Source organism: Typopeltis vanoorti, chromosome 21 (genome assembly GCF_054136105.1).
Source record: "Typopeltis vanoorti isolate ZY-2024b chromosome 21, IOZ_Tvanoo_1.0, whole genome shotgun sequence".
Taxonomy (NCBI): domain Eukaryota; kingdom Metazoa; phylum Arthropoda; class Arachnida; order Uropygi; family Thelyphonidae; genus Typopeltis; species Typopeltis vanoorti.
The window spans coordinates 9234566-9256384 of record NC_143569.1 but is presented as its reverse complement, the minus strand read 5'-3'; the positions used below and the strand labels follow the sequence as shown (position 1 = coordinate 9256384).

At 37.1% G+C, this 21819-nt stretch overlaps 1 protein-coding gene across 2 annotated transcripts in view; it reads right to left on the bottom strand.

The window, feature by feature from the left end:
- LOC150094612 (enoyl-CoA hydratase domain-containing protein 3, mitochondrial-like) overlaps positions 1-21819 on the bottom strand; it is a 228699-nt gene that overhangs the window by 194476 nt on the left and 12404 nt on the right. The gene's annotated exons all lie outside the window — the stretch shown is intronic.

The window sequence follows — 21819 nt, the reverse complement described above, 5'->3', positions numbered from 1 at the left end:
CGTGGATAGGCTTATGCGTTCATCACACATGTTGAATTGGATTTAAACGGTACTGATGCGAACACAGATTGAATAGAAAATAACTATTTATTAACTTAAAAGCTAATATTTCACTGGTATTATATCCCGCATCTTCAGAGCACACAAACAAAGTTTGTTACAAATGCGAGACAACCACAATTCAGTGTAACAGTGGGGCTAGTATAAGTAATTGCAGCATGCAACACAAGACTAAAGTCCTAATACGGCACCATTTATGTTCCATTAAGTTAAACAGTAGTCCAAAATTTTGAAAAAAATATAGTAGTCCAAATAGTAGTCCTTGAAAGTTTTGAAAATAGTAGTCCAAAGTTTTGAAAAAATAAAATACAAATAAAATTAAAATAAATATTAATTTGGTCTTAGGATGACTGTCTCCCAAATCTTTGGTAGATTTATACAGAAAATACTTGTTAAGGTTTGGAGTATGTTTTAAGGCTTCTGTTGATTCCAGGAACAACCTCTCTGACTTGTAGAAGCTTCCGTGCAGTACTTTTGTTTTTTTTCCAATTGATCCTGTATGGTGGAGTATCCAAAGCATGGTCTGCCAGACCTGACTTGCCATAGCAAAAGTGGCAGATATATTTTTTGTGTTCTCTGAGGTGGATGTCCACAGTTCTTCCTGTCTGTCTGTAGTATGCTCGATGACAAGAACAGGGCACTTCATAGACTCCTGGATGTGATAAAGGAGTGAATCTGTCCTTAGGTGAACGGATGAGAGTTGCCAATTTCACATAAGGTTTAAATACAGTGCGCAGGTGGTTTGTTAAGCACCCTAGATATCTTTTCAGATGTGCCTTTAATGTACGGGATGGTGATAGTTTTGTTGTAGTCGTCTGTGGTAGATAGTGGGGGGATTTCTGGGTAGCATTTAGTATTTTGTCTATCTTATGGGGATTATAGCCATTGGTTAGGAAGGTGTGGTGCAGGTTAGAAAGTTCAGCAGTGAGAGCAATGTCATTGGAACAGATTGCTCTAGCCCTATGGGTTAGTGTTTTTAAGATACCATATTGTTGAGAAGGGTGATGGTGTGATTGTTTGTGTAAATATCTCCCTGTATGTGTGGGTTTTCTATAAACTAAAAATGATAAGGAACCTTCTGGAAGATGTGTGATCAGAGTGTCTGGGAAGGACAGGCAGTCATTGGCCTCTAATTCTATTGTAAAGTGGATTTTAGGGTGCTGGCTACTTAGATGCATTAAAAATGTATTCAATGTGTCTGGGCCATGTGGCCAAACACCAAACACATCATCAACATAGCATAGCCAGAGACTAGGTTTGAGAGTGGGTGTGTTGATAGCTAGCTTTTCCAGATGTTCTATGTAGAAGTTGGCTAAGGAGGGAGAAAGGGGTGATCCTAGCTGTCCCATCTAATTGTTTGTATATTTTTCCTTTCCATGTAAAATAGCCTGCCTGTACTGTGAATTTAAATAGCTGAAATATATCAGGGAGAAATTTTGAATTTATTAAGTTAAGTGTTATGGTCAATGGTACATTAGTGAACAATGATATCAAAACTCACCATTAGGTCTGAACTATTTAAGGTGCAGTTTTCTAAAATACTTTTTAGGTGGGTAGAATTTTTACCAAAAGAGGGAGAATTGTTTGTGCAAGTGGCTAGTAGTTTTTTTTTTTTTTTTTATAACTTAGATGGTGCCATATTAGGACTTTAGTCTTGTGTTGCACGCTGCAATTACTTATACTAGCCCTACTGTTACACCGAATTGTGGTTGTCTCGCATGTGTAACAAACTTTGTTTGTGTGCTCTGAAGATGCTGGATATAATACCAGTGAAATATTAGCTTTTAAGTTAATAAATAATTATTTTCTTATCAATCTGTGTTACATCAATAGCATTGAAATCCAATTCAACATAGACCTTTTCTCACCCACACACCTTTCAGGAGGGTAAACAAGTAGGGATTTAGTAGATGAGTAGCAATATAAAGCAGGTGTAAAAAAGGAAAGCATTGTAGACAGGGTTGGTCTGAGAGTATCTGATACCCCTATACATTGTCTTTATATATATATTTTGTAATACTCACAAGCACACATACATCTACACATGTGGATATTTATAAAAATAATATCATTATGAACATTAAAAAAATTTATTAATCAAAACCAATAATTTGTATACATATATGATTACTCCTAATATCTGTATAGCAAGAAAATTATTACATCTTAAATACAAAAATTAGTCTTCCAGCCTTTTGCTTTGGCAAAGTTTTGAATTAATTCATCTATATTGATTGTAGATGCAATTTCATGCTCTATAGATATTATTGCTAGACCAGTGAGTCATTCCTGAGTCATCATAGAGTGATTGTAAGTTTTAATTTCGATAAATTCCTTTCTGAATTTGCTACCGATACTGGCAATGTCGAAAAAATTCTCAGAGCAATAAACACATTTGGAACACTATTTTCTAAATTATTTTTGCATATGTATGACAGGGCATCTAATGAGGAAGTATTTTCTGGAATTTGCCTTGCTATTATTTGTAATTCACTACATAAATCTGTTCCATCAATATCTCTAGAATTATCATGTGTTAAATAATTTTTCAATATCAAACATGTTTTAAGCAGTTCTACTGAAGTAATTTTTTGAAATTCATATATATTTAAAAGAAACCAAACTTTTCATTAAGAATTTTTCATCAACATATGCAGTTGCGTATCAATAATTGAAAAATAAAAATCTATCTTAAATTTTTGTTTAAAATCTGTTATGAATTCATCCTCTGCTTCATACACAAATTGTCTCTCTTTTTTTTCTAAGTAACTGTTTCTTGTTCAAAATTAGGCATTACACCTAAGACCTCAGCGATTTTTTCTGCATCTGTTAACATCTTTTCAAATTCCTCCTCATTTTGGATTTTCATTAAGAAATTAGTAGAAGAATGCCAGAGTGGGGATGATGACAAGTAAAGGGAGCGAAGAGAAAGACCAATTAGAGGTCTTATTTCACGAATACTACCAATTAGAATCCCTGCCACTGCAATTCTATGAAAATTCCCACATCATTCTTATACTGATTTAGAATAAATTGAACTGAATTACCCAGATGATTCTGAGAAAATGAATGACGTAATCCCCAACTTCTCAGACCTCAGAGAGCTCACAAGACTTAATCTAAAAATCAACAGAATTAAGTCCATAGGGAATGAAGATAAGAAGTGAGAACAGTCGGTTAGTCGCAACCACTGATTGTTAGTTTGAGGGATACCCCAGAACTTCCCTGCTCATCTTGGGACAGATGCCAGGAGGAGGAAAAATCTCTGCACTTGAGGTTAAGTATACAAAGAGAGGGAAGTGGAAGAAATAGAGAAAAGCGAAAGTTGGTTAAAATGTAGGATCATCAGCGAGCACCAGGACAACTTAATTTATTTCAGTTTTTTATTATTAATCAAGGTTTTACTAATATTTTTGAAAGGTTGTAATTTTTCCCCCAACTATGTAGCAAAATCTGGTGCCCCGAAGTCTTAGCACCCCTAGGCAATTGCCTAGGTTTGCCTAATGATAAAACCGGCCCTGACTGTAGAAGGAATATAAAGAACAAGGTGATCAGCATGCCCATGAGCAGTATAAAGCACAAGTAAGAAGGGTAACTAGTATGGTAAGCTAAACAAAATTTTGAGAGAAAATTAGCTAAACGGCCAAATTAAATCCAGACAAGTTTTTTTCACTATGAAGCAAATAAAAGAAAGAATGATTATGGAAAGATAACTTTACTGAGTGCTGATGGTAAGAAAGTGACAGAAACTGAATAGTTCAGTTACTTAGTGACCACTTTGCAAGGGTATATCATCTGGGTGGTGAATTTGCAGTTACTGAAGTGACAGAGACTGATGCGAATACTGAGGTAGATGAACTGGAGGTTCATTACATGAAAAATATCAATGTGAATACAGCAGTGGGCTTGAACATATATCTGCTTGTGTGCTATGAGAATGTGCAAATGAACTGGCAGAGCCTCTTACAAAGTTATTTAATCTAAGTCTTTGCTCTGGCAGGATTCCAAGGAAGTGGAAAGAAGGTAAGATGTTCCATTACATAAAGGTGGCTCCAAAAGAGAGAGAGAGAGAAGTAGAAATTTACAGACCAATTAGTATCTCTGGAGTGATGGTTCAAGTATTGGAAAAGTTGATTAAAAGTAAAATTCAGAAATGGGTGGATAGGAATATGATATTCTATAGGTTCTGCCTCAGTAATTTATTTCTATTTTATAATAAAGTGACAGCAGAATTGGATAAAAGAAACGGCTACACCATGATACTGCTAGATTTTGCAAAGGCATTTGACAGACTACTGTATGGAAAACTATTATATAAGTTGGAGCATATAGGAATGGATATGAGGCTGGTGACATAGATAGGGGTGTGGCTGATAAACATCAGAGGACGGTGTATGGTGGAGTGGAAACAAAGCAAATGAGGGTGACTAGTGGAGTGTCCCATGGCTCTCTACTCTTTAATTTGTATATTAACGATACAGCAGAAGATTTGAAGGGAGACATTCAGCTGTTTGCCGATGATGCAAAACTATGGAGGGCAAGAGATAGGGGTGTAGCTGATGATTTAAGTAAATTGGCAGTGTGGGCAAAAGACAATGGCTGTCAATTGAATGTTGTAAAATGTAAGGACTTGGGGATGAAAACACTATACACTTCGTATATCATATTGATAGTACTAGTTTGCAGGAAACTGATGAGGCTAAGGGATATGGGGGTGATGGTGGATAGAGATTTGAAATTCAGAGGACATACATATTGCAAGAGTTTGCAAAATAGCTCAGAGGATTACTTAGATGCTGAAGAGCACACTGACAAGTAACAATATGGAGGTTACGATCCTTCTTTATAAGGATCATAACCTCCTATAAGGCTACACATGTTGGACTACTCTGCACAGATTTGGTCACCTGCATTTCTTGGAGACTGGAAGGTGGTTGAGAGGATTCAGCTAGTGACCAAGCTGGTGACAGGTCTGTAGAATGTTCTCTATGAGGATAGACTGAGGATGAGTGGATTGCATAGTTTAGCTAACAGGCAGAGGAGATGGGATATGATAGAAACTTATCAGTTACTAAAGAGATACTATAAGATTGACATAGAAGAATTTTTTCAATACCTAGGGAGGTAGGGGGAAAACAAGGGGTCACACTTGGAAGTTGTCTAAGAGTGTGGTTAGTAAGGGTGTATGGACTATGTTTTCTTTTTTTTTTGGAGAGTGGTGAATAAGTGGAAAGGATTGCCAGAGGTGGCTGTCAGCACTCCACCAAGGAGATATATGATAGATAGAATGAGTCTCCTGTGATGAGTCTTTTGACTCCATGGAGTGTCCATATAAATAATAATGTTTCCTCAGTTATTCTATGTACAGAATAATACCACATAGCTCTTACTGTTTCAAACAACCCATTATTCTTGTTCTACTTTGAAATGCCTGATGCCAGTGATGACGACCTGTAATTTTTCAGATTAGAATATATGACCTTTAAAGAAAATATATTATTCACTCTTTTCCTTGTTATCATTGATAATTTACAAAAGAGATGATCAGACTAGAAGTTGAAAGTCCTAAGTAGGGCATTCTCTATGGGTGCTTGGTAGACGTCGTCAGCTCTTTGGTGAGAGGTCTAAGAATTTCTGTTTCCGAAATCTTGGCAAGTTTCTCACAACTGTATTTATTAAGACTTGGAGTTAATTTTATTTTATTATTATTTAAATTTGCTGCTGTTTCCAAAAAGTTTTTTAAGTGTACATTTGTTGCAGTAGTGTTTTTGTATTTGATTCTGTGCAAGTTGTCCAAGGCATGATTAACTAGACTTATATGACCATGATTGTGGTGTCAGTAATATACTGTTTTTCCAGACAGATGTTGACAGATCTAGTTTTCATAATATGAAAAGTTGCAAGAATAAGGAATCTTGTACACATTTGGAACAGATGGGAAGAGAGAGAGAGGATCCTTAGCAATCACGTATGTTTAACATGAGCGACTGCTATGGATCATCTCTCATATTAATTTAATGGAGAAAACATTTGAAGATAATTAACTAAATTTATTTTGCTAATTAGCTTATTAAGCCAATTTTTTGCTTTGGTCAACAATGCATTTTCATCATCATCAAATTCCTGACCCTCAAGAGTTGTACAGGATATGACAGTACCACATGAAAAGACATTTTCATGGGCACAAAAATATACTAAGCACATACACACCAACAGGAAGGCAAACACAGACTGATTTTAAAAGGAAAGTCCTTACAGTCCTAATTGGCACCATCTATTGGTGCAGTGATGGAATCTTGCACATAATGAAGACAGATTTGTTTAGGTTTGGAGAATGTTATAATACTATGGTAGATTCAAGGAACAGTCTGATATATATATACGTTTTTGTACAGGAGAGAGGTTTACACAGTTTTGTGTAACAGTTCCTACATATTCAGTTTTTAGTTATGTAATGATTCATATTTATTGCTTATAATATATTTGTTTGTTCTTCCTAACACAGACGAAGCCACTAGCATATGTGGCAAAACTAGTAGGTTTATTTAAATAACTATTACAACTTATAAACCCAGTGTTATTGCTATCAATATGTCTGTTTCTTGATTTTGCTTTAAACAAGCCTGTTCTGTTCATCAGTACATTTTGTGTACTCATAGAGTAGCAAGGCCTGTTCTTTACTTTTGTCATTGGTAACAAAAACAATGTCTGCTGGTGAACAGTTCTAGTGTTGGCACTGCTGAAACAGCAATGCAACACTAAAATTGATGCCTACCTCATCATCTTTAAGTCACTGATTACAGCGAATAGTCAACTAATCTTCCAGTTTCATCAGTAAGAATGGAAAAAGAAAGCTGGCTGGATTTTTGTAATTTAATGTTCACAGATCTTTTAATGTAACAAAGAAGATGACTTTATTGTTCAGATAACTGTATTGCAGGAAATTAAGTCAAAAATAAGAAGTTAAACGGGTCAGTGTTTTTCAGAATTATAGAGAAAGACAAACAGAAAAGATATGCTGATCTAGTTGACAGAGTAGTAAGTATACCCACTGTCCAATCAACAAGCTGCAGGTTTTGAATCCAACAATAGGCATGAATGTTTGCAACTACCTTTAGGTGGGAGATTAATTTTATCACCTAGTGTGAGACTGCCGCTCTGCTTATCAGAGGCCTGAAGTGGTTTTAAAAAGTTTCCTATTTGGTCTCAAGAGCAGGATTTCCAGACTACAAAATATAAATTTAAAAAAAAAATTAAATGAATAAAAATCCTTAACTCTCTTCAAAAATGCCTATAATACGAATATTGGTAATAAATTTATAAATAAACCAATAATAATATAAATAAATTCCTTTTTTTTTCCTAAACAAAGTGCACAATAATTATTTCTGCGATTTTTTTCTCAACAAAAGAGAATGTCAAAAATAATCATAAGAATTAAGTTTTTTGCATTAGTTGCCAAATACATAATTTTTGATAATGCTGGCCTGAGTAGCTGAGTGCTTAGAGTATCTACTTTCTAGCCAATAGGCTGTGGGTTTGAATCTCACATGGGCATGGATGTTTGCAATTGTCTTCAGGTAGGAGATGAATTTCATAGTCTGGGGTGAGCCCACCACCCTACTTAATGGAGTCTAAAAGTGGCTTGAACAAAATTCCATGTCCTGAACAGGGTTTCCACACTTTGTAAAAAAAAAAAATATATATATATATATATAAAATTGACGAAAATAGAAAAAAATCCTTAGCTCACTTACGATTCTAATGTAATATAGGCTTACAGTAAACTTTTGTGAGTGGGAGTCAAAAGATGTATGTTTTTTTTTTTCTTTTTACTGAAGTGAAAAGAGAGGAATCTGCAGCTGAACACTTTGAACACTTTGACTGTTATGTGCAACAAGTGTGCCTCATACATACACTTTCTGCTAGAACAATGTGATACGTATCTGTTTCACAGGTTAACTTGTTATTATTCCCAGTGGCCTGTGAAGATGGGGAAAAAAAAAATTAGTATTGTGGCAGTTAAAGTACTGCAGATATCAGTGTTGCAGTGCAAAGTATACAGCTATGTACCAATCTTGGAAGACCTGTACTTCATGAGGTGGATGGCAGCTGGCAGTGGCTTGAGGTCCAGAGTATGTTGTAAGTGTTGTGACTACATAGTATTATTGCTATGATAAGGAACACATCAATTAGAGAAAACAGGTGGTTGTACAATGTGTAAGGCACTGTCAGATGAAAAATAGACTGTGTTCAAATTTAGTTACTTCATTTACATTATGATGCAGAAACCCTGAAAAGGATCATGCATAGACTGAGGCAATGTCAACTGCAGAATTTACTAGATAAGCAGAAAATAAAGGTGCTGTGATAGAGAAGCTTAAGCTTGAGGGGATTTCATGGATTAATATAGAAGGAATATTACATAGCAGGATGACAATGAGAGTCCATTCATGGAAGTTCTGCAGGTGGTAAAGGGGAGGGTGTGAAGTTTTTTTTTTTTTTTATTGGAGGGAGGGAGAGAGAGAGAGTACATTGTCAAAATGTTTCATGAATAACAGAAATGTATGAGTTTAAAGTTCCATATGAAAGATATGTTGCTTACTGAGTATACAGAACGAGTTCCTTATAACAAATCTGCATGGTGTCACTGTTTTTCTTTGTACTGTTTTGTTAATAATAAATTCTGTAATAGTTGTTTAAAGAAATAAGTACAGAAGCTAATAAGCATTCTGCAAAATGATTTCTAACTAGTACTTACCAAAATAAAGAGCCAAAAGGCTTCAGTTCAGCGATGCAAAAATTATAAAAATCAAGTGGATACTAGATCCAGGATCACTTCAAAGCCGAATGTAGAAACTATGAAGGTTTCATAAAAATAAGCAGCCTCAAACTGGCCAGCTCTCCTCAGGCCAAAGTCAAAAATCGACCAATTTAGAAGGCGAATATATGGACACCTGGGCAACGTTCATGCTTTCTAAAGTGGTCTGTGCTGGGGTGACTCGTAAATGCCAGCAGGTGTGTTCCTGTAAGCTCTCTGGCCAACTTATTTTTACAAAACTTTCATAGTTTCTACATTCGGCTTTGAAGTGGTGCTGGACATGGTATCCACTTCATTTTTATGATTTCTAGGATTATGAATGTATAATGAGGAAAACATGAAAAGACAAACAGTGCACTTTTTTCTAAGACTTGGACTAATACAATTAGTATATAAGTTTTTCATGAAAATAATCTTAAGGTTTATTCAGAACAATAAATAACAGAGCTGCTGTCATGTATTATTAAGCAAATTAACATAGGAAAAAAATTGATCCTTTCCAGGCAAATGCAATATTTATTGTGCAGCAATTGATTTGCAGATTTTTTTATTTATTTATTATGTGACACCTCCAGGGAGTCCAAAGACTCATCGAGGGAGAGTGTGCCAACAACATCGAAAGATTGGGCCCCTTCCAACTACTAACAGCACTTAAACTTGCTTAACTTTTTGCTGAGCCATTAGTAGCAGAAGCTCTACCAATCAACCAAGATGACATTGTTATTATTGAAGAAGATGAAAGAGAATTACAAAAAACACTGGAACTGTTAAATGAGAAAGGGAAGAGATTTGGACTTGTTATGAACTTGGAAAAAACAAAGACAATGGTATTTGGTGAGAAGAACATGAAACAAAAGATAAGATACAAGTGGATGGAATTGATATAGAAAATGTAGAACAATTCACATATTTGGGAATATACAAACCTGAAGGCCATGGATAACATCTGGAAAAGTATAGTGAGCAGCCTGCAAACAAAACTAAAAGTACTGGAAACATGCATCTTTAGTGGTTTACTGTATGGATCTGAAACATTGGTAATAAATAAGGAATCAAGGAAAAGAATTTTGGCACTTGAAAGAACTTGTTACAGGAAGATTTTAAGAATAGGATGGTCACAGAAAATCACAAAGGAAGAGCTCTATCGGAAGATACAACCAAAAGAGAATCTAATAAAGATTATAAAATGGAAGCTGCAATTGTATGTAGAATGAGTGAGGACTGGAAAATAAAGACATTTATGTCTGGTATTTTGGATGGTTTAAACAGAAGAGGTAGACCATGCAGAGAATGGATAGAAAATATAAAGGACTGGTGTGGAATGAGTGTACAGAAACTGCAACACTGTGCACTGGATAAAGAAAGGTGGAAGAAGATAGTGAAGGAGGTATCGGACACCAATGGGTAGTGAGCCCATGGTTCGTGATGATGATGATGAAATGATTATAACACTTTCCTTACACAATGATGGATAAATCGATTTAAAAAATTTCATATACTACAAAATAGAAGCTCCTCTCCTTTTGCCCTGCTATTAACAATAAAATACACGATATAGGCGGTCCCCGGGTTATGGATGATCTAACTTACAGCGTTCCGTACTTACGAACAGGCTCCCAAGGCTCCCCAAAAAGATAATTAAATAATTGAATTAATAATTCGGGAACTAGTTTCTTTCGCACATGTAAACAAACCCACACTTCTCCACGTTATTAAAATAGCTCTTCACATTATTTGGAAGTCAAATTTAAGGGCATGAGACACTTGCTATATTTGAAGATTGGATCTTGAATTGTTTTATTCCTGCTGTGGAATGCTATTGTTCGTAAAAGAAAATTCACTTTAAAATTCTATTTGTGCTGGACAATGATCCTGGACATCCAACATCTTTAAATGACCTTCACCCTATTGTACAAGTCATATTTTTACCACCCGACACTACATCGTTACTACAGCCAATGGACCAGAGAGTCATTTCTGCATTTAAGTCTTATTACTTACAGTGTACATTCCCGCAAGCAGTCAGGGCTATGGAAGATGATGTGATGACCTTGAGAGAGTTCTGAAAGAATTATAACATCCATGATGCCATCAAAAACACTGCTGATTCTTGGGAAGAAGTGAAACAACAACAATTAAAGGAGCATGGAACATCCGGCGATGTCTTCTGTGGCTTCACAGAAGACATTGCCGGAGTCAGAAAAGCTGTGGTGGACTGGCAATGCACTGCAATTGGACATCAATGAAAATTATTTCACTGACTTACTAGAGTCCCATTCACAAGAATTAACCAATGACAACCTTATGGAGATAGAGAAGCAACTAATAGAAACACAAGAACATGAAGAATCAGAAGATCCAGAGCCAAGAAATTTATGACAAAATAATTAGCTGAAGCCTTTCATCTCATTGAAGGATTTGCTAAGCTTGAAGAGCAAGATCCTAACATTCAGTGGTTTACAAAGGTTTACCGTGCAGTTAGTGAGAACATCAGCTGCTACAAGGTCATTTATGATGCAAAAAAAGAAAAAGAATGTGCAAACAACCCTAGATATCTTTTTTCAAGAAACCTACTTCAGTAGTAAGCTCCACTAGTCAAGAAACAGAATCAAATCCTGATTCTCAGCGGCATTTCCATCATCATCTTCTGATTAATGTTAGCCTACCTTCTTGCCACAGAAATGCCTCTTCCAGTAAGCAAGACATTGATGAAACCTTTAATATTCTTTTTTGAAATTTCTCTTAAATAAACTTTATGTATGAGTTTGTTTTTGTTCTGTTTGTTTGAATTAAAAGAAAGAGCACAATAGTTTCTGTAACTTATTATTACAGTACAGGAATATTATTATTATTATTACAGTATTACACTGTATTATAATTGCCACATATGAGCCATTATAGCATTGCTATTATTATCATCACCGCATATGCGCTGTACATCAGGGATCCGAATTACATACCAATCCAACTTAAAGACGTTCTCGGGAACGTACCTCATTCGTAACTGGGGGACTGCCTGTATTGTATATGTTTAGTTTAATATTAACTCTGAACTGTCAAATTCTATTGCATACTTCATGTTTTAAGTCAACGGAACACTACAATGGCCAATAAAGAGGTTAAGGAAAAAGGTTAGAAAAACATATTTGGTAATAAGATGGCAGAAAAAAGGTCAAGAGAAACATCAAGCTCTAGCTGAAGTGATGCACTTACTAGTACTTAGAAGACAAAAACATAAGATCTGACCTTGAAGCCTGACATAACAGATTAATGTGGAATAAAACTGATGACAGGAAGGTAATAATTTTGTAATCAATTATTGTAGGTAATAATTGATTACATATAGCCGGGTTGATTGGCCGAGTGGTTAGCGTATCCACTCTCCAGCCAAAAGGCTGCAGGTTCGAATCCTGCCGTGGGCATTGATGTTTGTGATTGTCTGTGAAAACACCAGTGGTGGATGGTAGATAGTGTTGGTGTAGATTATGCTAATTGCAGTTCATTGTAGTTAGTGGATTGAGTGGTGGAGACAGAGGTGTAGAGTAGGTGCCCTCCCTCGACGACTCATCTGGACTCCGTGGAGGTGTCACATAATAATACTATCACAGTGATACTATTACAACATAAAAAAATGATGAAGAGTAACTTAATAAGTGTTAATCCCTTCCTATTTATCATGCTCTTGGATGTACTGGCAGAGATGGTAAGAAATGAATCACAATGGATGATGATGATATGGTGATTTGCACAGTCAGAGGAGAAAGTGGAAAAAAGACTAACAATGGAGGAAATCTATGGAAGACAGTGGCTTAAAGTGCACTAGAAATAAGACAGAGTACAAATCTTGCAGTGAAGCAGAGAGAGAAATAGAGAGGGTATAATATTACAGGGCACAGACATTCCCCAATTGGATCCTCCTATTGAGTTCCGGTTACGAACAAGGTACGTTCCTGAGAACGTCTTTAAGTTGGATTGGAAATTTAATCACATAATAATATGTGATTATTATGTGATTAATCACATATTATTAAACCACTTTCATTGACCTAACATCAGCTAATGACACAGTCTGGATCAGGAGCCTCCTCCTAAAGCTAGGAAATATTATAAGGCGCAAAAAAACTTTCCAACTTTTTGAATCCATTCTCTCCAACAGAAAGATCTGGGTCCATATTGGCAGAAAAAAGAGGGCCCAGATTCCTTCACAACAGTCTCCCTCAGGGCTGTGTGTTATCCCCTTTACTTTTTAACATCTACGTGTATGACTTACCACACACCAGCTCAAGCAAGTATATGTACGCTGATGACCTAGTGATCCTACATCAATCTACCTTCTTTGCCAACCTGGAATCAACCTTGAACATCCTGGAAGAGTACTTCAAGCAGTAGTACTTGAAGCCAAATCCAACAAAAACTGTGTCCACAGTATTTCACCTGAACAATGCAGAGGCGAACCGACACCTCAACCTTTCTTTCTGTGAAAAAATGGTAGAACACGAGCCCCACCCGAAATATCTTGGAGTGAGCCTGGACAGAAGCCTAACCTATAAAAGACACATCACCAACCTGTCCAACAAAATTTAAAATGAGAAACAATACCATTTCAAGGCTCGCTGGAACAACCTGGGGTTGTGGTGCAGAAGTCCTAAGGTCGTCTGCACTAGCCTTCGCATTCTCTGCAGCAGAATATTGTGCCCCTGTCTGGAAAAGAAGTGCTCACACTAACATTATAGACACTCAGCTAAATTCTACCATGCGCACAATTAGTGGGACAGTGAGAACCACCCCTCTCTCCTGGCAGCCTGTCCTATCTAACATTGCTCCACCAAACATACGGAGAAGACAAGCCTCGTTTAAAGAATTTAATAAAGCAATGAGCAACCTATTCCTGCCCCTGCACCAGACTCTTATAAATCCACCTAGTCTTTGCCTAAAATCTAGATAGCCTCTCTGGGCCATGGACGAACTCTCTCTTCAGCTACCCTGTCATCAACACCTGACATGTGGAGAGAATATTGGTCCAACAATCTCCCAAACAAACAGCTTCCTGGTAGAAGATCTCTGTGCTCTGCAGCCTGGTTTTGCTCTTCCTAGGAAGATTTGGTCATCAATCAACAGGATCAGAACTAACAGGGCAGATGTGGCTACCTACTGCACAAATGGAGGCTGTGCGACCACTCTTATCGTGACTGTTCTCAGATGATTACTCATATTGTGAACAATTGCCCAAAGCACCAATTTCATGGTGGTGGCCTACAGGACATCCACAAGGTGATGGATGAGGCCTTGGATTGGCTTTCCAGTCTGGACATTGACCTTAGTTGGTATGATGGTGGCGGTGGTTATGGAGGAAATAGAAGATTCAAGGTCCCATTCACCACGAAGATGTTATTCTCGTAGCCGCTCTCATAGTCCTTGTCGAAGTATCAGCAGAACTCTTCCTCGTGCTAGAAGATGATGATGCAAAGTGAGATGGGTTTTCTCTAATGGATCAAGATTTCACAATTGCTCTCTAATAAAACCTTGGATACAGCTACATCTGTGTTGTGATGTGTTGAGAGAACATGTAGTCTTGTCATTGGTGCAGTAGGATGATAATTTTCCCTGACTTGATTATAACACATTACTTTTGCTTTTTTAAAAAAAAGGAAGACTTGGAATGCAGTTTGTGCCTTTTATGTAATGAACTTTTACAGGTTAAGATTTTCATCATTTTTTTTCTGGAGATTGTGATTGTACATTTCACTTGCCAGTTTCACAAAGCCATATGCGTAAATAAATAAATAAATTGAGTTCCTAAACGTAGATATTCATTACTTTGGACACATGAGAGGATCTAATCACAGTGGATGAGCTGAAAGGTTTCAGGTATCTTGTGTAATACAAAAGTGCCTAGCAAATTGCCAGCCTGGTTAGCCGAGTGGTTAGCGTACCCGCTCTCCAGTCAAAAGTCTGTGGGTTCGAATCCACCGTGGGTACAGATGTTTGTGATTGTCTGTGGAAGTGGTTGTGGTGGGTGATAGATGGCATTGGTGTAGTCGTAGTGGTGGAGACAGAGTTGTAGAGTAGGTGCCCTCCCTCCCTCGATGAGTCTTTAGACTCCCTGGAGGTGTCACGTAATAATAATAATGACAAGACAGAGTACATATCTTGCAGTGAAGCAGAAAGAGAGAGAGGGTATAGCATTACAGGGCACAGACATTCCCCAATTGGATCCTCCTACTGGGTTCCTAAATATAGATATTCATTACTTTGGACACATGAGAGGATCTAAGCACAGTGGATGAGCTGGAAGGTTTCAGGTATCTTGTGTAATACAAAAGTGCTTAGCAAACTGCTGCTCTGGTTGGCCGAGTGGTTAGCATATCCACTCTCCAGCCAAAAGGCTGCGGGTTTGAATCCCCGTGGGTACGGATGTTTGTGATTGTGGTGGGCGATAGATGGCATTGGTGTAGTTGTAGTGGTGGAGACAGAGTTGTGGAGTAGGTGCCCTCCCTCGATGAGTCTTTGACCTCCCTGGAGGTGTCACGTAATAATAATAATATAATTAAAAGGAAAGATCTACAAAATGGTAATAAAACAGGCACTGATCTATAACAGTCAGAAATGGTACATGACCAAGAAATGAGAATGCTAAGACTTGAAAGTGGTATAACAAAGCCAGATAAGATCAAAAACTCACTGATCCAGGAGACAATGAATGGAACCAAGTATCTAGGAAAATTAAGAAATCAAGGCTGAGGCGATTGACCATGTTAAGTGGTGAGACAAAAACTATGTAAGAAGGAGAGTGCTGGAGATGAAGTCACTAGACAAAAGAAATAAGAGAAGACCTAAACAATGCTAGTTGGACAGCTTGAGAGGGTACCTCCAGGACCTTGGAGAAAAAAACATGGCACTAGATAGAACTGAATAGAGGAGGCTGATATGCTGCAGTGACCCCACTTGAGTGGTAAGGAAGCTGAACTTAGTAATTTCACACAAAAAGGTAATTTCATGATATTATAACAATTAACTGAGCACCTCATATAATCCAGTATAACTGAGTTTGAACATACAATATTTTTCACTATCTTCACACACTTCATATACGGAAATATCTGACCTGTTTGATAAAGCATAAGGCTACTCATTTGATGTAGTTGGTTACTGCTAATACTGAGAGAGATGAAATTGGAAACAATTTTATATTTATTATATTATTAGACACACATTCACAAGAATAAAGAATATTTTATTGTGTAGCTCATTGGAGGTGGCATTTGCACCCAAAGATAGACTTCAGATTGCCTAGTTGCCCAATGGAGCAACTTTTTCCAAACCGTTTCTTGAAATGGTTCCCGAGTTAATCAATCTCTGGCATGGGCAAGTGGATATTTTTCTCCTGGAAACTCCAGAAAATTGACCCTAAAACCCACACTACTTCAGACAAGAACATATACTTTTAGACTTAGGTACCAAGAGATTGCAGCACTTGTTTCCCAGTCTTTTAATCAGTTGCTGCTTATATTAGTGATAGGGCCACCTATCTCTGAATGGCTACCGGTGGAGATTGAACTGCCCACTCAGTCTCCAAAAGCTAGTAGGGTTAAAAAAGTTCTCGCCTACTCCCTATAAGGGAATAAAAGGCATTAGCTCATTGCTGATTTACTGCAAATATTTACATGAGTGCCATTTTAAAAATAAGTTTGAACGGTTATTTAAAGAGTTGCTGAAGGATTTATATCAATGGCAGAATGCAGCTAGTCGGTAGTGATGTTGTTTGTGCACATACTGCATTATGCTGTCTTTCAGCACCAGAAAGTTATCAAGATGATTCCGATAAACCTTGTCTTATAGAAATACCAAGAGCCAGAAGTCACAAAGGGTCAGATCAGGCGAACGAGGTGCCATGCAGTAGGAAATGCACGACTGATCTGTCTTCTGTGAATGTTCTTGAAGCATATCATATATGGATCTACCGATGTGTAGGTCAATCCTGCAAGAAAATGACTGAATCCATGTGCAGGTGCTGCTACACCTGTGGCACAACAAAATTGTTTATCATATTGCGAAGCTTCCTGGCAATAGCTGAGCAGGTAACAGGCCTGACTGGCAAATGTGTTGAAAGAAGAATCGTCCAATGATAAATGAACCTGCACAAACTCGCACAAGACTGTAACTTTGGGTGAATACTAAAGAATTTCACAGCTATGTTCAGGTGAAAGTGAGCCTCATCTCCCTGCAAAATCATCCCACAGCCACATAGTGCCCAACTCCACTTGAGCAAGAAATTTTAAAACAAATGTCAGTTGACTTTGAAAGTCTACAGGTGCAACGCCTGTCAGGCAAATCCATGTGTCTTGATACATCATGTGCACTACAGGAACCAATGCTGTTATTCATGGCCAGCTGCACAACAGAAGTAGCAACTTCAATGACTTTTGAACTGATTAGTTTGCTACCTCTGCCAGGTCTAACTCCCAATGATCCCATTTCTACAAAATGACTAATCATTTGTTGTAGAGCAAATGGAGATAGTGGACCTCGTTGGCATGTGTTCAGGCAAAAAAAATTCATCGAGTGCAGCAACAGCATTGCAATTGTTTAGGTAATTCAGCTTCACAAGCAAAGCAAGTTGTGGCAGGGTTTAGTGCCATCACTGTAGACAGTATTAACAATCAGGACAGGAAAAATTCCATGTTCATCTTTTTTTAACCCTCCTGGCACTTGCCTAGCTGTATGATATGCAAATTCCATGCATGCGATGTTCATAACGCCCCTAATGGTGAATTTTCGAATTACTTTTTTTTCCCCTCAGATAATGCCTTTGCATAACAATGTATTTCTGTAAAGGTTTGCAGCATTTGGATCACTGGATGCACTTCATAAGGACTTCAACAAGGATACTTCATCTAAATTTTGTTAATTTTTGTATTTAAAATTTTAATTTTAGTTTTGGATTTAAGTGTAATCTCATATGAACTTGCAACCACTCGTGCAATAGCATTCTGGCATGTGGCTCAGCTCTGTTAAATGGATTAACATTATATTTACAATAATAAAAATTATTATTCTTTAATAAATTTAATTTAATCCTTTATCCAAGTGTAAGCAAACAAAGTTTGCGCCTGAAGTATCTTCAGGACAAGCAACTCGTGGTAAAAGTGGACCAAGCCTCAGTCCTGAAGATACTTCAGGTGCAAACTTTGTTTGCCTATACTTGGATAAAGGATTAAACTAAATTTATTATAGTCTAACCAAGTGGGGAAAAAAAAAATTCCAACATTATTATTCTTTATTCTTGTAAATATGTGTGTAATAATCTTTACTATATAATAAGTGCCATTAAAAACTTGTTATATTTATCAGACAAGGATGTAATTTTTCTGCATTTTTTTAAAATTCACAATAAACTTTGTATGTTTTTAAACAATGTACAATTTCTTAAAAGTTTATTATTATCCTAAGAAACCCCCCCCATGGAGTCAAAGGAGGTCCCTTTCATCACACACACTCATACAAATAGCTCATCATGGCATGTCTTAAACACATTCTCTGCAGACACCAAGAGCTCAGGCAATGCATTCCAATCATTCACAACTCTATATACAAAAAATCTGCTTCTCACTCCCTTGCTCATACCCTCCTTATATATCTTCCATGGATGACCTCTTATTCTCTCCCAATCTCTCACTATTTTATGAAAATCCTCTTCAACATTAATCCCATAACAACTTGTGCATCTCTATCATATCACCTCCCTCTTCCTCCTATCCACTAGACTCTGCAAATTGCATCATCTCAACCATTCTTCATGTTCAATATTCCAGAGATCAGAAACTATTTTGGTCAATCACTTGTGAACCTTCTCCAACTTCATCACTTTGAAAACTAGGTGACCAAATCTGCACACAGTTCATATGTGGCCTAATCAGAGCCTTATACAATAGAACCAGAATTTCATTACTTCTACAAGTCAGTGTCTTCCACATCATTGCCAGAATTTGTTGTGTTGTCTTCACAATTTTGGCAATGTGTCCTCTAAATTTTAGATCCTTATCCACCATCACCCCAAGATCTCTTATTTCCTACACCTCCAACAATATATCCCCACCAAGAGTGAATTCTATTCAACAATTATATTAAACTCTCATATCTTATAGTACTATCTCAACAATTATATTAGGAACTACATCCTATACAAGAAAAACTTGAAAATCAGCAGTAACATACTATAAAATACTAATTATTCTAAAAAAGAACAGAATAAAACACAAATAAACATTGTCTTATTAAAGGAGCATTAAACAAATTTACCTTTCATAATATAGCTGCCTTGAACCAAATCTCACTTGCCCAAACTGTCAGAATGCTTGAAGAGTATGATGCTTTTTAGGGACATAGAAACAGAAAAGGCTGGTGCTGTTGATGATAACAGAGAAGTCACTCTCATCAAAAGTGGAATGAAAGAGTAAAATAGTGGCACTGGTTTGAGGCAATATGGTGTGAGGTAGAGATGGATAGGATGGATCAGTTGGATATATAGACATGACAATGTGTAGGAGAGTGACAAGGAAGTGTATAAGCAAATTAACCAAATAAATAAGAAAAAAAAGAGTGATCATTAATGAACTGAAATGAAAGATGGTACCTGGAGAACAAAGAAAATGAATTTGTATATTTATTATTATCAACAGACCTCCATGGAGTCAAGAGACTCATCATGGAAGGTCCCACTCACACACAGCTCATCGTACCTTGACTTAAATGCATTCACTGTCCCTGCACTCACCACACTCTCAAGCAATGCATTCCAATAACACACCACTCTCCATTCAAGAAATCTACTCCTTGCCCCCCCCCCCACCTGTTCACAACTTCCAGGGATGTTGGAAGTTTTTTCCCACTTGGTTAGACTATAAATTATATATCTAGTTTAATCCTTTATCCAAGTGTAAGCAAACAAAATTTGTGCCTGAAGTACCTTCAGGACTGGGGCAACTCGTAGCAAAGTTGGACTGAGTTCTCATCACTTTCCTTAGTATCCCATAATGCAAAGCACATCCCCTTGCAGACATGTATAATGCTATGCATTATGGGGAGGGTCACTACCCAGACTGATTTCGACCTTTATTGAGGTCTCTTCAGTAGGAGCCATACCAGAGGTGATACCAAGGTTGAAGCAATGCAGAAGTTATATTTATATGCCAGTTGCCAAAAGGTGTCACACCTTATTATTAAATTACTCTGGATTAGAGAAAGATGTTGGAAGTGCTTTGCATTATGGAATACTAAGGAAAGTGATGAGAACTCAGTCCACCTTTGCTACAAGTTGCCCCAGTCCTGAAGATACTTCAGGTGCAAACTTTGTTTGCTTACACTTGGATAAAGGATTAAACTAAATATATAATTTATAACTTCCAGGGATGGTTTCTCATTCTTCCCCGATCTCCAGATATTCTATGAAAAATCTCATCCACATTAATCTGGTAATTATCTCAAACCAACTGATAGGTCTCCCACTCTTTCTTCTATCCACTAGGCTCTGTAATTTGCATTCTTTCAATCTATCCTCATATTCCACATTCCAGAGATCAGATACCAACTGAGTCAATTATTACTGGATCCTCTCCAACACCTCATCATCCTTTTGAAAATCTGGTGACCAAATCTGTGCACAGTAATCCAAATGCGGCATGATCAAAGTCTTGTACAATGGAATGAAAACATCCTTACTTCTACACATCATTCCCATAATCCACTGCATCATCCTCACAATTTTAGTAAAACATCTATGAAATTTCAAGTCTCTATCCACCACAACTCCCAAATCCTTCATATCCTCCAAATTCTATACTCTGTATCCCATCAAATTCCTATAATCATTTTTCCTTCTAACAGCCACATATCGAAAAAAAAACAACAACTAGGATTTCTTTTAGTGTCACTTACTAACTGCTGCTCATACTGCACTTTTGCTATCCTTACTAAGTGAGTCACTTCCTTTCTTGCTCTTTGTACTCCTCATGTAACTGATCATCTCCATTCATCTTGTGCTGCTTCACCTCTTCATTCATCCATTTTACACCTGCCTTATTTAATCTCCTGGCCTTTGTAATACACTCAGTCATTGCCTCTGCCAGATAATTCCTGAGTAAAGACCAAGCAGCATCGATTTCCTTCCCATGCAATTCCTCATTCCATGATATCATTCTAAGCTATCTCCTGAGTTTGCCATAATCACCTGCATTATAGTTCCACATAACTTTTTTTCCACAAAAGTGATATGGCTGGCCCACCATCCACATGATCACTTCGTCACTTTCACCAACTGGAGGAAGATGCGACACTTCATTTACAACAATATCTTCTGATGAGATAATCAAATCCAAACTCGATCCACATGTAGCCTCTGTTATGTACTGCTTAAGGTTATTATCCCTTAAAAACTCAAGAAATTCATTCTCTTTGGTTCCTGATGCCATCTCTTCATTCCAGTCTATATTACTATGATTGAAATTGCCCATAATGATCATCCTTTTCTTGTTAGCCAGACCAATTTGTCTAAACATTTCCTTCTCGCTGACTTCCACATTACCAGGTCTCCAGCAACAAACTACTAAACATTTCATCCTCCACTTCCACTTAAACCACTGTCATTATTTGGCATCTTGTATCTCCACCCTAGATGGGCACAACTCCTCTGCCATCATCAATAACACTTCTTCTCCTCCCTTTTTTGCTTTGTCTGTCTTCACAAAAGACTACATATCTCTCCATCTTTATTCCTGTCAGAATGTCATTCTCATTCAACCATGTTTTACTTATACCATATCCTACTTATAATACATTTATAAGGATAGCTTACATTTTCATGGCATTTAATGGTGAGTATGCATTAGAATACTAATATTCTCACACTGATACCTTTATCAATTATGTTAGCTTATTTCTGA